This window comes from Lissotriton helveticus, chromosome 6 (genome assembly GCF_964261635.1).
Source record: "Lissotriton helveticus chromosome 6, aLisHel1.1, whole genome shotgun sequence".
Taxonomy (NCBI): Eukaryota; Metazoa; Chordata; class Amphibia; order Caudata; family Salamandridae; genus Lissotriton; species Lissotriton helveticus.
In genome coordinates, this window is record NC_136067.1 from 1,420,537,025 (window position 1) to 1,420,554,691 (window position 17,667).

Here is a 17,667-nt window from a genome sequence, read left to right on the forward strand (position 1 = left end):
GAAGTTCAAGATGCTTACCCTTGCGCAGATTCTTCAGGCGCTGCTGGAAGAAGACTGGATGGTGTAGCTCGACTTGCAGGACACGTATTTTCATATCCTGATCCGCACAGGAAGTATCTCCGTTTCACGGTGGGGTCGCAACATTATCAGTTTGCGGTCCTTCCATTTGGAATTACTACTGCACCTCGAGTTTTTACCAAGGTGATGGCAGTGGAGGGCGGGGAATCCTGTATTCCCCTATCTGGACGACTGGCTGATCAAAGCAGAGTCTCCAGAGAAGGTGCTCCATCATCTGCAAGAGACAATTCAGTTGTTGTACTAGTTGGGTTTTTCGATAAATGTACCCAAGTCTCACCTGGTGCCCTCACAGCGCAACCTGTTTATAGGGGCAGTAGTGGACACTACTGTTTGTCGAGCATTCCCTCCACCTCAAAGGATTCTCGACATTCAGGAAATGATTCCTATGTTTTACAATGGAGCGGTCGTTCCAGTCCTGAAGGTCCTTCGTCTGCTCGGTCTGTTTGCTTCCTGCATTCAGCTGGTCAACCATGCACGCTGGCACATGAGGGCGCTCCAGTGGTGCCTCCGCAGGCAGTGGTATCTGCACAACAGAGATCTCAGGGAGTCTGTGATGATCTCCAGAGAAACTGCAGCGGATCTGTCTTGGTGGAGCGTGGAGGGCAATCTGACTCAAGGAAAGCCCTTTCATCTGCCTCCATCGGTTGCAACAGTGATAACGGATTCCTCCACTCTAGGGTGGGGTGCTCATCTGGGGGATCTCGAGATCAAGGGTCTTTGGTCTCCAGAGGAAAGGTTGCTTCACATCAACCTTCTGGTATTGAGGGCTATTCATTTAGCACTCAAGGCCTTTCTCCCTTCCCTTCGCGGTCAGTCGGTTCAGGTCCTGACAGACAACACGACAGCGATGTGGTATGTCAACAAGCAGGGAGGAGTGGGGTCGCATCTTCTCTGCAGAGAAGCTCTGCGTCTCTGGTCCTGGGTTCAGGACCACCAGATTTGTCTGATGGCAAATCATCTGGCTGGAGTTCTGAACGTTCGTGCAGACAGTCTCAGTCGGCAGTTCTCAGCCGACCACGAGTGGAGGCTTCACCCAGAAGTGGTTCGTCACGTCTTCCGGACATGGGGATCTCCTCAGGTGGACCTCTTCGCCACTCACGAGAACGCTCACTGCCCGTCATTCTGCAGCCTCCAGTTTCCGATGCAGGGAGCCTTGGGGGACGCGTTTCAGTTGAGGTGGGACTCGCAACTCCTTAACGCGTTTCCTCCCATATCCTTGATTCCTCGGGTTCTGAGGAAGATTCGCCAAGACCGGGCCCAAGTTATCTTGATCGCCCCGGATTGGCCAAGAAGGGTGTGGTACACAGATCTTCTCCACCTCTCCTCGTGCCCGCCGCTCCGTCTTCCTCTCAGGGCAGATCTCCTCTCTCAGATGGAGGGGCAGGTTCTACACCCCACCTCCAGACCTTACACCGTCATGCCTGGAGAACGAATGGGGCAACCTGAATTATTTTTCTCTCCCGCCTGATGTGGTGGATGTAATTCTTTCGGCCAGGCGTCTTTCCACCAAGTCAATCTATTCCTATAGGTGGTCCAAATTTGTTTCCTGGTGTGGAGAGAAATCTATTGACCCCTTAGGAGCTCGTTTGTCTAACATACTTCAGTTTGCTCTTTCTTTGGCCCAGCAGGGTTTTGCTGTTACGACTGTAAAGGGGTATTTATCGGCCTTGTCGACTTTCCTCAGTTTGCCGGACCAGCCGTCTTTGTTTAAGTCACCTATTGTATTACGTTTTATAAAAGGTCTTACCAATAAATTCCCTCCAACTCCATTTATTGTGCCTCTATGGGACTTGAATCTTGTCTTATCCTACTTGATGGGTTCACCCTTTGAACCTTTACACAAGTGTCCCATGAGATTTCTGTCTTTTAAGACGGTCTTCCTTGTAGCAATTAACTCGGCAAGGAGGGTAAGTGAGCTTCAAGCTCTTAGTTCGAAACCCCCATTCCTGACCATTCATGCTGAGAGAATGGTACTTAGGACCAGGGCTGCTTTTCTGCCTAAGGTGGTAACTCCCTTCCATCTGGGGCAGTCCATTACCCTCCCTACCTTTTATCCTCCCCCTCACCCTTCCAAGGAGGAGGAGCTGCTTCACCGTCTAGACCCTAAGAGGGCGGTGAGTTTCTACCTCGATACAACTAAAGACTATCGTGTGGACGACCAGCTTTTTGTTGGATTTGCTGGCTGTAAGAAAGGAAAAGCGGGGCACAAGCGCACGCTATCGAGATGGATTATCCTGTGTATAAAGATCTGCTACGCCCTGGCTGGTAAGGAACATCCAGAGGGTATAAGGGCTCATTCTACTAGAGCAAAGTCTTCATCATCTACTTTGGCTAGAGGGGTGCCTGTAGAGGATATTTGTAGAGCCGAAACTTGGGCCTCCCTCCACACTTTTGCGAAGCATTACTGCTTGGATACTGAGGTGAGGAGGGACGGCCACTTTGCGCGCTCTGTCCTTCAGGATTTCTTGGTATAGCAGAGTGGACAACCTCCTCCGGGAGTGGGGACTGCTGTGGGACTCTATTCACAAGGTGAGGAATCCACTGGCAGATGTATCTATCAGAAGAACAAGTTACTTACCTTCGGTAACGCTTTTTCTGGCAGATACAGTATCTGCCTGTGGATTCCTCACTGACCCACCCGCCTCCCTGTTGTCCACTCTTCTATACCTGTTAAGTGTATTTTTGAAAGATTTTTAAATGGATGTATTTATATATTCATGCATATTGCATTGGTTTCACACTTTGTGTGTTGATTTGAATACTGTGTCTTGTGTATACTATTACTGTCTATGTCGGTCCGTTCGTGTGCCTTGGGGGCACGGAAAAAAGGGTGGAACTGACGTCATCACGCCGACGAGGCCCTATTATGGATCCAGTGACGTCAGCGGGGTCGCGAGCGGAGTCGTACCCTCTGTGACGTCGTCCATGACCTCGCCGGCGTGGAGAGCTACAAAAGTTTCCGATTGGCAGCTGCGCAGGGGATATTCACAAGGTGAGGAATCCACAGGCAGATTCTGTATCTACCAGAAAAAGCGTTACAGAAGGTAAGTAACTTGTTCGTTAGACTTTTAACTGAGTTAATGTATGTGCTGGAACAGGGGTAACTGCACATACTGGAATTCACAGGCCGGTGGACTTTTAGGCACATGCATCAATATTGCTTTTTGCGATTCCTAAATTGCGAAAAATAAGGAATCGCAATTAAGAAATCGCAAAATGCAATGCATCAAGAAATCGCTAAAAAAATTGCGATTTCTTAATATTCCTTAATTGCAACTCGCAAATTGCGAGTCGCAATTAAGGAATACCTCCCCATTCATTCCTATGGGCCTAGAGGCCCATAGGAATGAATGGGAAGACATTCTCAATTTGCGATTAGCAATTAGCGAATCGCAAATTGAGAATGCGATTTCAAGGGCGCAGGGGTGTCCAAAGGACACCTTGTTGCACCCCTGAAATCAATCTGTGCACATATGCTGTGCACACACAATGCCTAAGGGCATGTGTGTGCACAACATGAAACTTTGAAAAAGGCACAAACGTGCATTTTTCAAAGTTTTCGCAAATTACCATGAGGTTCAACCTCATGGTAATTTGCTCCCCCTAATTGTGAAATCACAATTTTTTAAAGTTTCATGCATTGCATTTAAGGAATCGCAAAATGCGATTCCTTAAATGCAATCGTAATTTGAGAATTCGCAAATATTTGCGAATTCTCAAATTGCGAGGGCCTTCACCCTTCATGCATTCCAAAAGCAGATTTTGCAATCGCAAACGGCCGATTTTTGTGATTCGCCCTGTTTGCGATCGCAAAATCATTTGATGCATGTGCCTGTTTGTGTGCTAAGCCAATCTATATTTTGTGTAAATTAGGGCAATTATTTAGTTCACTCTGCTCATACACATTTGCAAGTTTTTCCTCAATACCTTTTGCATCAGACTCCCATGGATCGAGAAAAGAGAGCCCATCTTTTTTGTGTGTGCTAACTTCCTGCAGGTTGGTAAAAAGTGCATGGCTTTTTTTGTATAGCCTTCACCCACCAGGATAGCCCCTTGGTGTCATGCGTCATCGTAGGGTTCCTCCTATTCCGCTACTGAATGAGGAGTGCTACTACCTGCGAATTACGCGGGAGCACTGAATGGTATGCTCTAGATTGTGCTAGAATAGGAGTATAAGGGTCTTTTTGGGAAGATTAAAAAATCCTACCTGATAGTAGAGCAATGCTTCAATCTATCCTCCAGACAGTATGGTTAAAAATGGGGAGAAAAATAGAAAATATGGACCCTTCCTTTCTATAGGTCTACATGTTTCAAGTCATTCCTCATGGCTTTTCTTCAGGACCCAGGAACTAGCTCCCTGATTCCACTTCCGATCCAATAATATAATTGACAGAAAGTGGTTTCACATACTCTTCATGTCTATAAATATACTTATCACGTATGTGGTGTTAATGTCTGTCAACCTGCAATATATAAGGAGAGAAATAGCCTGTCATAGGTTATGACAGACATAAAGGTAATATGATGCTTCAACCAGCTAGATAGGTAAAGCGCACTCTGCAAAATAACTATAAAAACACCTCAACGTGAATAAAAGTCTGTGTAGGCTTAGAAAGAGTTGTCTAATGAGATGTTTAGGAGCACATGTATTCGGAATAATGATAATTTCTGTGATTTGAGCACACATTACAAATAACACTTAATTCACAGGTTGTAGCACACCCCATTCCACAGCAAAACAGGAGGAACCCTATGATGAAGCATGCCATCTGCAGGAGGTTAGCACACACTACAAAGATGGGCTATTTTTTCTTGAGATATAGGCAACTAGGAGGACGAGCCCCTCTGGGATGCTCCTCTTATCGCCCCCTTCTTTTGTTATGACATGAATCGAGACCTGAATATCCATAGTTTGGAAATGCCGACCATGGGTTGATTATCTTTTGGGTTGTCATCTTCAGCAGTGCTAATATAATTGTAAATGGTGAGAATAAGTTACAGCAGAATAACTAGTTCTGACATCAAGCCGCTAATAATAGGGATCAACAGAAAATGCATATAATTTTCGATACCTTAATTATGCCACAGGGTGGCATACCTTGTTTCACTTCACACCTATGAGATGTTTCATGTAATTTTTTATATGCTTTGTCGCAAAGCAGACATTTATCTCCTACACCAACTCCCACAGACCCCCACCAACAGAAGAAGGTCAGTGGGGATGATGGGCCCAATTACTTATTTTTCCTCTTGGGTGTTCAAGTGTGGTAATACCAGACATGTGTAGGTTCTCAATGCCTAATGTATCAGTAGACACTAAAAAAGACAAAACAGAGGGGAATCGATTTTTAACAAATTACCCACAGAACAGCTAGAGAGATATCAATCTCCCTACTATACTGAAACATAGGAATACTGTAGGACTAGTTACAAAGACATTTTGACTACTGAAAGTAGTACTCCAGTAAGAATACTTCATGTACTTACAAATGCTATTCACAAATCGCTGGCTGGAGAACTCCAATTTCACGTGCCATATCCCATATGAGCAGAGATCTTCTCCAAAAGTGCAGAAAATGTGGGAGGGAAAAAGTAAGTGGTTGGAAAATGGACAATATTTACACTACATAGGAAGGGGTTAGGGAAATTTAAGGAGGGATTTAGAAGGGATGTTCAAGTAATGGAAGACACCCACAAAATCATAAGTCAATTGGTATTTACAAACGTTAATGTCAGTCTTAACGAACCACACATTCCAGGTCTTTTACGCAAATGTGGCATCCGGACCATACCCTCTTTCATCAAGAGTTCCACAGGGACCCATCCTCATTCCCATGCTTTTTAACACCAACATCCGCCCTCTTGCAGATCTAGTGGAAAGATGTGTACTGACTCTGTTTTCCTATTGTTGGGGCGGGAAGTTAACTTAGAGATCTCAAATCCTGCCTCCACTTGGATGAACACCAACTCCTTGAAATTAAACGGTGACAAGACTGAGGTGATGGTCTTTGGCAACAATCCATAGCTTTGGGAGCCTCAAAACTGGCCTGGCACTCCACCAACTCCCACCAAGAAAGTAGAGAATCTGGGCTTCTGGCTCGACTCCGCCCTGGCTATGAAACCACAAGCAGCCAAAATAACCTCTAAATGCATTACTACCATGAAATGGCTTAAGAAGATCCTGTGGCTACTTCCTTTTTCTGCTCAAAGAATAGTTATCGTAGCCATGATGTTATCAAGACTTGATTATGGTAACATCTTATACATAGAGGCAGACAAGACAGTGATAAGATGCTTCCAGGTGGTTCAGTATTTCTGTATTTTCAGTGGTTCTGCATCTAGGCTTCTTCGCCAACTTCACTTGCTCCCAATGGAGAAGCGAATACTTTTCAAAGTACTTTGCTCTATATACATTCGCTCTTGCTCAGGACTTGAAAAAATTGATGATTCCTTATCTTCCCTCTCGTACCCTGCGCTCAAGCAGCTGCCTTCTCTTTATTTATTTATTTATTTATATTTATTTATTTGTGCAATTTGTTAAGCGCGCAAATACCCGTAGGTGTCTCTGCACTACAGACTGTTGATAAAGAGGCAGGATAAGCTAGACTGTTATTGGTTAAACAACCAAGTTTTGAGTTGTCTGCGGAATGCAAGGAGAGTAGGGGCCGTCTTAATGTGGAGGGGGAGTTTGTTCCAGAGTCGGGCTGTGGCGACTGTGAATCTTCTGTCGCACCAGGAAGATTTTTTTGTTCTGGGGACGTTTATGAGGTTGGCTGCTGAAGAGCGTAGGGGTCTGGTAGGTGTGTAGAGGCTTAACGTTTTTTTTAGAAATTCTGGTCCTGAATTATTTATTGATTTGTAAGCGATACATAGTGCTTTAAACTTGGCACGGCTTCTGATAGGTAGCCAGTGGTGTTTACGTATTAGATTGGAGGTGGGTTTGAACTTGGGGGTGTTGGTCAGGATCCTTGCTGCCGCGTTTTGTATCATTTGAAGTTTGTTTAGAACTTTTTCCTGGCTGTTAAGAAATAGGCGGTTACAATAGTCCACCTTCGCCATAACTAGTGTGCTCATGAGAGTTCTTCCGGCACTTAATGGGAGAAAGGATAGGAGTTTTTTTGTTATTTTGATAGTGTGGAAGGCGGAGGATACCACGTTATTTGCGTATTGTAGATATGAAAGTTTGTCATCAAAAATGATGCCCAGGTTTCTGACTTTTGTGACGGGGTAGGGGGTTGACCTAAGTCTGCAGGCCACCATAGTGTGGACCAGCTGGGGGAGAAGTTGGCAAAAATCATTACCTCCGTTTTCTCTGAGTTAAGTTTGAGGCAGTTATTTGCCATCCATGTGTTTATTGCGAGCATTACAGTTTGGAAGATTGTTGCAACTTTTAGGCCGTCATTGTGGGTTTCTGGCACTAGCTGGGTGTCACGGGCGTATGTAGTGAGTAGCATTCCATGAGACTTAATGATCCTCGCCAAGTCAGACACGTATATGTTGAACAAGGTCGGACTTAGCGAGGATCCTTGAGGAACGCCGCAAGGAAGGGTGAAGGATGGGGATTTAAAGTCGCCCAGGGCTACTGATTGGGATCGGTTTAGAGAGGAAGGAGGTAAGAAGGGTTTGGCCTTATTTTTGATACCTAGTGCCGAGACACAGTCGATGAGAGTGTTGTGATCGACCGTGTCAAATGCTGCTGAGAGGTCCAGCAGGACCAGAGCAGCGGCTCCACCCCGGTCGAGTATCATTCTGATCTCGTCAGAGGCCTTGATGAGAGCAGTCTCTGTGCCGTGGCCCTTCCTGAAGCCAAATTGTGTGTCATCTAATAGGTTGTTTTCATCGATGAAGTGTGATAGCTGGTTGTTTATAACTTTTTCAAAAACCTTAGGTGGGAAAGGGAGACAGTCTATAGGTCTGTAGTTTTTCGATTCTGTGGGGTCGAGGATGTGTTTTTTAGAAGAGGTTTAATGATAGTTCTTTTACAGATGGAAGGGTATGTTCCGGAGGAGAACATTGAGTTACAGTTGTTGGCTAATGCCGGGGCTATAATCTCGTGTATCAGTTTTAATACAACGGGGGACAGTGGTCATTGGGAGATCCCGATTTGATGGTGGAAATGTGGTGTAGGATTTGGTCTGGCGTGACTTGGGTGAATTCCAGAAGGGTGGGAGAGGTGGTGTCCTTTGTGGTGAAGGGTGGGGTGGAAATCGATGAGTTGATGTTGTCAACAGTAGCAGTGGTATGGTTGCTGGCAAAGTTGGTATATATGTTGGTAACTTTGTCTTGAAAGAATGTGGCTAAGGAATTACAAAAGGATTGAGTGGGGTTTGAGGGGGGGTTAGGTTTGGGGCCTGACAGTCTGGTTATGACCTGGAAAAGCTGTTTGCTGGAGTTTTGTGATATTTCAATTTGGTTGGCAAAGTATTTGCTTTTTTCTGCAATTATGAGATGTTTATATTTGATTAGTGCTAGTTTATATTGGGTTTTATGATTTTGGTCTTAGCTCCGGCGCCATTGTCTTTCTATGTTTCTACAGGATTGTTTTTCTAACCTGAGTGCTTCTGAGAACAATGGGGCTGATGGAGTTTTCCTGTTTGTGGAAGTGCTTTTTAGTGGCACTAAGGTGTTGAAGGCTGAGCGGAGCCATTGAGTATATTGTGTGGCTGCTTGCTCCGGTTCGAGTGGAGAGTCCAGTTGGGAGGACAGGAGGTGGGCTTTGAGGGCGGAAGGGGAGATGCTTTTCCATGCTTTGAAAAGTTTGGGGCCCGTGGGTGTCGCTTGGTTGGAGATATTGTTTTCTATATGAATGTTGAAGAAGATCTGTCCAGGGGAAAGGGAGGATGTTTCCAAGGGTGATTTGTTGATTGTTAGTGAATCTCCTGTTCAGGGTGTGGCCTGCTGAGTGGGTAGGTTTGGTTACTAGTTGAGTGAGTCCTGTTGCTTGTAATTCTGCTAGGAGGGTTGAGGTGTCGTGGTCATTGTGGGCTTCCATATGGAAGTTAAAATCCCCTAGTATAGTGAGGTTGTTTTCTCCAGCTGAGGGTTCTAGGAGAAGCTCTATGGTGGATAGGAACTCGGCTCGTGGTCCCAGTGGGCGGTATAAGAGAATGCCTTTGAAGGAATAAGAGTTTGTAAGCGATATTGTGAAAGAGAAGGCTTCAGAGGTAGTTATCGGGATTGGGACGGCCCTCAGTGAGTAGTGTTCTCGGTAAATAAGAGCTAGTCCACCACCTTTTTTTGTGGGTCTATCTAGTCTGTAGACACAGAAGCACTCTGGGGTTGCTGTGGCGAAGTCTGGTCCTGAGGATGGGTCTCCCCATGTTTCAATTATGAAAAGGAGATCAATTTTGTAGGATTGTAGGAGATTTAGTAGTTCGTATTTATGTTTGGGTAGTGAGCGGGCATTTATAAGTGCTGAATTTACAATTGTGTGATCGGTGGGGGACGAGAAGTCCGTGTTGAGTGGGTTTCTAAGAGGGGGCTGTAAGATGAAAGAACAGTTTGGGCAGTGTGTGTGATTTTTAGTGGATAGAGTTTTTGGATTGATTAGAGGGCATATCTGTTTGTCATTGGAAACAACGGATATGGCTTTAAGTTGTTTGTTGCAGTAGGTAATATGCCTAGAGTGTGGGTTTGTGTAGGGATGACCACGGGGGATGGCCCTGGGCCCGGTCAAGGTACAGATGGGCACAGACGGGCTTGCCTTTGGCGCGTCCGCTACACGTGGAGAAAGGCATCCCGTTTTTAAAGGGGCGAGCTCAGCTGCTAGTCAGCTGACTCTCCCGAGGACCCGGTGTTTGAATGGGTCCGGGTTCCCTCCACACAAACCGCTAATGGCGGTGGACCGGGGAATGGGCACCAAAAATGAAGGTGAGTGAGGAAGTTGCAAAGTGGTGAAAGTATCAATGATTTTAAAAACACAAGTTAAAAACAGTGTCAACTGTAATCATAAAATGCAATGCAAAGATTATGGAGCCCTTTACCAGGCGCTCCTGCTCCTCACTGAGTTGGTTGGGTCTGCTCGGTCTCTGTTCAGCGCGTCCGTGCGCGTGGAGAGAGGAGTCCCGTTTTTAAAGGGGCGAGCTCAGCTGCTAGTCAGCTGACTCTCCCGAGGACCCAGAAGTTGTAATCACTTTCTGAGTGTTACAATCGGGGGTGGGGTTGCACACTACTCACACACCAGCAGTATCGCCCACTTCCTGAGTGTGTTTGAATGGGTCCGGGTTCCCTCCACACAAACCGCTAATCAGCGGTGGACCGGGAAAATGACACCAAAAATGAAGGTGAGTGAGGAAGTTGCGAAGTGGTGAAAGTATCAATAATTTTAAAAACACAAGTTAAAAACAGCGTCAACTGTAATCATAAAATGCAGCGCAAAAATGATGGAGCCCTTTACCAGGCGCTCCTGCTCCTCACTGAATTGGTTGGGTCTGCTCGGTCTCTGTTCAGCGCGTTTACAGTCACAAGAGTTAAACATACCAGAATTGGCGGCTGCTCCTTCTCCTTTCTTGGCCCCAGGCTATGGAACTCCCTCCCTGAGTCCCTAAGAGGCTTTGCTTCCCTATCTGTCTTCTGCAGGGATCTAAAGACTTGGCTCTTTTAACTTTCTTAACTGTGCTAACTGTTCTCAAACTGCTGGTAAACCCTGGGGTTAGCTATGCACTATAAAAGAACTATAGACAATAATGATAATAATAAATCTAGTACAAGTAGGAGTACTGACAAATCTCATTCAGCCAAGCCTTGGAGTAAGTCAAGCAGCACACATGGCCAATCACTAGAAATAAATAAAAGGAAAAGATGTTTAATGTTAAAAAATGAATAACAGATTTTTTTATACAATAATATATTTTTAAAATAATAAACAACATTTTATCATGTAGAATTATTTTATTATATATTAATATATTATAATCAGATAATTCTTCAAGTAGGTAAGACCTGCTCCGAGAGTGGGGGAAAGGAGTGAACAGTCAGGACTGGCACACCCAAAAACAGCTTAAAATCACAGTAGCATCAATCAATCATGCATAGGGTGCACAAGTAAGAAAGCAACACACACATTAACATTTTTTTCACCCATTCAATGAATACCTTAGAGGTTTGCCCCTCAACTTGAGAAACAATTGTTTAAGGAGAAGAGTGAGGATTTACAGCAAGAAGATGAACATCTTTGGCATGTCTAGTGAAGCAATCATTGCTAGATGTCACTTCTCTCCAGATGTTATCCTTCACGTGCTTGCAGACTGGGAGGTGAAGCTCAGTTCATCTATTGCCTGATCCCAGACCATGCCTGCATAAGGCTGCAATACTGGCTGAATTCATTTCCTAGCCTCTGGATCTATCTGTATGGTCATTGAGGACACCCAGGGCATCTCATGGACAAGCCCGTCACCCTGCTTGCTACAGGCACTAATATACATTATAGCCATGTGTGTACACCAGTTTATTACTATTCCACCCTCACTGACCGAAATCCTATGGTTAACAAGTGCATTTTATGCCATTGCTCACTTCACCCAGGTATCAGGTGCAAATGATTGCATCCATGTGGCACTTCAGCAACCACACTATTTCCTAAACAGATGCTGATGGCATCACATTAGCGTGCAAGCTGGTTGCGGCGCCAGGGCCCGCTGCACTGATGTGCACATTGCCTTCTCTGGAAGCACATATAACATCTACTTCTCCTCGTAGTCACCTCTTGCGCATCATATGGTTGCTGGGGATTTCAGTGACTTGCAACTAATAGATATGTTTCACTAACTCACAGTGGGTCGGCATTTATCTCTAGGCATGGCATTCCAATTATAGTCACTGTTACGCTCACCCTATCTCTTTATTCATCCCTATGTAGATCTTTAAATACATACATGTATAGAAGTTCTGCAGCTTTTACAACAAATGTACGTTTTACAAAAAAATCATGGGCCTTATTTATGGGGCCTTGCAACATTTTTTCCTTCCGTTGAGTCACTTTTTGTGATGCATCGGCTGCGTAAAACATTCCTCCTGGTGCGCCCTATTTGCAAAGTGATACATCTAAGCAGATGCGTCACTTTGTAATTCCCTGTGCCTCATTATACCTGCGCCAAGTATAATGTATGCAGGGTGGGCGTTCCCACGTAAGTAAGCCTCGTAGAAGTGACGCAGTGATGGCTACGAGATTTCACTGCACCACTTCTAGGGTGCAAATGCGTCAAAAACGTATGCCTGCTTCACAGCAAGCGTAAGACTGATGAAGGCACCTTCATGTGGGGCTTGCCCAATGTGAAAGAATACATTGCTGGAGTTGCTTCACTTTTATGACACACTCCAGCAATGCGTCACTTTTGCGCCTGCAGATACGTCAGAAATACTGAGTATCAATGAGGGTACTTTTGACATCCACAAATCACGCTTCAGATGTCTAGATCATAGGGGGGTGCTCTATTATTTCCCAGAAGTTTTGTGTAACATTATGTTAGCCTGTTGGGTGTTGCACAACTTCTCCATGTGATAGGGCTTACGTGTGGACATAATCCCTGTGCTGTTGACTCAGCCACCTTCCCAGGTGCGATGCATAGCAGAGGCATTTTGGGTGCATAACCAACAAGTTGCCTCATTTTTCACATGAGCTGCTACTTTGGTTACTGAATCACAGTGAGTGAGTCAATGATAAATGGTGGACTAGTACACCATCCACAAATACCATCCTGAGACAACCGTGTTGCTCTACCATGATGTCACAACTAAGCAAGCAAATCACATTTTAATATGCATTTATGTGCAGATCACTTTCATTCGTTCAGTATTTAAGGATTAGGATTAGCAAGCAATACAAACAACATTCACATAAAATACACATTCACATACATAGAATGCACATTTATTTATTTAGACATGTTTTAGTTTTAAAATGTTATTTATTTATAATATATTTGAAGTCTAGACCTATTTATCTGAGTGTGCAGTTACAGCAACAAACAGAAAATGACATCCATGTACAGGAAGTAGGCCAATCCTGAGCCACCCATTCACCACAACTGCATCCTGCTACTCCTTTGGTTGGATGGCTGAAGAGGTCCTCTAGACAGAGAGGGATTAAACATCATTTGTGATGGGGTCCTCCACCATTTTTATCAGCTTAATGGGAGGGCCGACCAACCAACTGAGAAATGTAGCATTGATCCAGATATGGATGGACATTACCATGCACTGAAATGTGGTCAGTGTCCATAACAGAAAATGGAAGGAGCTACACAATGCTGGAAGGCCTTCAGTTTAGTTTATGGCTGAAGGCAAAGAATTTGCCTGAAGTATCCATCAACTCTACAATTGCGACACACTGCACTGACTTAACACAGCACTGAAGGGTGCTTAAATCAGCCTGCTGCCCATTGATGCTCAGCTGGAGGCACATGAATAGCAGAAAGTTGTTAAGTGTGATTTGTTAATAAAAAGCTCAGGGGGAGGCGGGGACATCGCGCACATAAGCGCTGCCTCGACCCCTGAGCGTGGGTTCCTTCTTGCCGATATTCCAACTCGAGGCAGAGAGGAGCGTGGAACTGCAGGATACAGGGGGTTGCATGCCGTTTTTGACCCGACTTCATCTGCGCTGACACCCGGGGACAGGACCACACTCCCCAGGGTGCACCTCTGATAACACACCTGTACTGGCTCAGGGGGAGGTGTGGACATCGTGCACATAAGCCACTCCCCCACCTCCGCGGCGCGGGCCGTAGCCGGGATGAAGCCGGGACAAAGGGCGGGCCTGTTTGTGCCTGTTCGTGACCTGGAGGGACTGGACTGGGCCACCCCCTATACCACCCGGTATTTTAACGAGACTTGTTTCAATTTGTAATATACTTGAGTTGTTGATCAACATCACGTGTATTAGGCCTGAAAGTGTGTGAATGGTTAGTTCAACACTGAGTGATCGAGCGAGGTATCTTTTTAATCCTCCTAATCGAAGGGGTCTAGCAACTACCTAGTGTTTTTACTTCCGGTTGATAATGGGGAAACCTAACCCCTCCACTATCCGACCCCAGATCCGTCAAAAAACTCTATTAACCGTCAAATCCCCCAATGTAACGGCCATTGACAAAATGTTGCAGAAGGCAATTGGTGCAGTGTCTTCGGCCATTGAGAACACTGAGCGACGCCTTTCAATTACTCCTGGAATCCCTGAAGCCCTTCTGCCGCAAGGGTCCCCAGATGCGCCGTCATTGGATACTTTCGGCACATTGCCGTCCCGCTTTCCAATGTAATCGTTAGTGCCCAGACTCCGCAACATGCAATCTCCAACCCGAGGTCATCTCCCCAGCCCTGAAACCCACCAAACGGCACCTCAAGCGCCATGCAAACCCAAAGAAACCCAAAAATACGAAAACAGCTCATATAGAGAAATCCGACCAACTAGAAGGTATGCCGGTTGCCCCAAAACCCGCAAACCAAATCCCTCAACCCCCTCTCTGGGCTACCCACCTCTTACTAGACATGCAAAACCACCTAGTACAATTAATCTTGACTCAGTTTATGTCCATAACAAGTAGAATTGATAGGGTAGTTTCCCTGTTGAACAACAGGCCAGAGGGTAGTAATAATTTGTCTCTCCCCATTATGAATAGCACAGACACTTGATCTTGATTGTATTGCCTGCCCTGCCCCCGGACCCCCAAACAGTAATGGTCTCTCCACAGCAAACTTTGCATCCAATAAGGCTGAGGGGAACACTCACTTCACAGCTCCAAGTGAGGTCCAGTTAGCTCCCACTTCTACAAATGAGGCCATATCCACCAAGTACACTCACCAGGGAAGGCACTTCCAGGGTAACCGCCCCAGGCAATTAGAAACGCAAGAGGCAAATCAAGTCAGAAACTCATATGCGGAATCTACCGAATCCCGACATACACTACTGTGCTTACACTTACCCCCTGCTGCCTCACCCTATGTAGTTGTTCTTGCAGGGGTGACTCCACTATCTTCAGACCGGAGTGAAATGTTTCCAGAGCTTAAAAATAAGATCGTACACTGGCTCAGTAGGCACAGACCACTGTCTGGACAAGGGCAATGAGAAATTCTATTTGCCCGTAGAGTCAGGTGGCTAGGATTGAAAAACAAAGACCTCGACGGGGATTGTGTGGTAATCAACTTCAGAGACAGGGGGGTGGTTAAACATATGCTTAAGTGGGACAATTTTGATTCTGATCCACACAGTTTAATACGCACCCTCCCCCTAGCATACTTCTATCCACAAGAACCAAATTCCAGAAAAAGCAGCAGAACCTACCATCCTGCTGGACTTCAGGGAAAAGATTTTGTTCTCCCTTTAGAAAACAGATTCAATTCCCTCAATGCTGTAGATTGACTAACTCCATCACCTACCTGTGGTAAATAAATAAATAATACCTCTCTTTTTGACTAGACATATATCATAACAGATAGCTCAATAAATAAGAGTCAAGATTCGAGGTAGTAGGAGTTTTGCAGGTTTATTACAGCATAAGGACAGGAACAGGACAACCTGCATAGGAATAGGATGACAGGGCCCAGCAGCTGCTGGGGCTGGATCTGGGATGAGCGCGCTGACTTTTAATAACAATACATGAGCATATATACATAACGCAAACACATAGCATTACATTGCAGTGGGCGTAGCAGTAGGTGTGACGCGTAGCAGTCGCGAAAGATAAGGGCTTAAAGAGGGTGTAACTGGGCGTATACATAGACATGTGATGCAAACGTAACGGGATATGTCATGAATGGGGCGGAAACATTGGAGGGGGCTACCTAAGGAGCCGGGACCTCTAACCTAGTGGTGCGCGCAAACTGGCAATGACGTATCACTAGGAGAAGCTGGGGGCTATGAACTCTGTGCTAGGAGCAGAGACTGAAGTCTGGAGGGTCGGAGCGACATGTACCTAAACCCTATCTGGTATCTAATGTTTAGAGAACATGTTGATATAAACTAGAAGTCAGGAGGGGAAAGGCTAACTTGATTCTAAGACTGAAGCATGCATTATTCTACATGTAGTGCGTGATGAAGAATATTAAATGACCATTAAATACAGTATTTCTCTAACATGGAGCCGAATAGGCTAGACAATGACGGAAACTATTGATGCAGTTCAGTAGCTTAGGAATGCAGAAAAGGAGGACTAAACTGATAGCTGGAATCATAACATAGTCTTGGCAGACTCAGAGGCAGAGCCAAGCTGCACCGGGCACTGAGAGGCAGGAAGTAAGTGAAGGGTCGAGGATACAGGTGGGGGCTGGATCGCTCCTCAGCGAGGGCTTCAGGAGACAGGAGCTGAATCTGGTGTCCGGGCCCTTTTGAGGCCTAGAAACGGGGACTTTATAATGAAATAACGTACACACTGAGAAACGTGGCAACGTAGCTTTACATAGGCCTGATATTCGTAGTATTCACGAGGACTGGAAACTGGCATACTAGAGGGGGACACAACTATAATTGCGTCTTGAATCGGACATGGGGAACACATATGCATATTTAATCATGCACACATAACATATGATGGATGACACGTAGGGACACAGAACATGACAAAATTTACTTTTCCACATTCCCTCCTTGTCACTACGTTTCCATCAGGAAACATCAATATTCATGATACCATCTATCATTTCATACAGTACCATTTGTTCATCTCGAATTGTCTTGGAACGAGATTTAGAACGGGGCTTAGGACTAGGAATACAAGAGGTAGCACACATGCCGCAAATCGCAGGGCCACATTGTATACAGAGGCAGCAGCTGAATATGATCGCTACTGCGATACCTAGAAAGGACAGGACTTTCCATCCCCAGGCGGAAATTATATTCCAGAACCAACCGGACCATGTCCAGGTGCCTGGATCTTGGTGTAACAGATGGGCAATTTTATGAAGTCTGGTTATAGCTGAATAAACAGACGGCGCGTTATTTGGAATGAAAATGCAGCAACTAGATCCGATGACTCTACAGGCCCCGCCCCTATCGGCCAGTATGACGTCAAGGACGAGACGATTCTGGAGCACGACAATTCTCATAAAGGATTGCTCTTCGGTTAAGTTACCTAAAGCGGAGGCAGTCTCATCTACTACAGCTTCAAGGGTTCTTGTTAACCTACGGATTAGCTTACTATTTACAACTGTGCCTAAATAAGGGAAAACACCTTTATCAATATCAATGAATTGCTCTGCAGCAGTTTCAGTATAATCGACAATCGGGAGATTTCTCTTGTGTCTAGTATGTACTAGGTAGGAATTCCTATGGTAGTCAGGTGGGGCTAAAAAAACAGGTGGCAGTAGGAAGGCAATGTAACAGGTTCCCTCCCAATCGAGGGGCAGACGAACATATGCAGTCCGACCACAAACAAAATAAGAATGACGTGAAGCTTTAAAAATAGATTTCCCACTGTCACTATACTTGACAATAGTAGTACATTCACTATGTCCTACAGGTACAGAACCATAATTACGAACACATAATTCGCCTTTAACTGGTAATACTGAAATAGCAGGTGAGTCTGGAGTAGTATCAGACTGAACATTCAGGACCATAAAGTTCGACGAATAGTTACCTAAATTGTACACTTCATTTTCTAG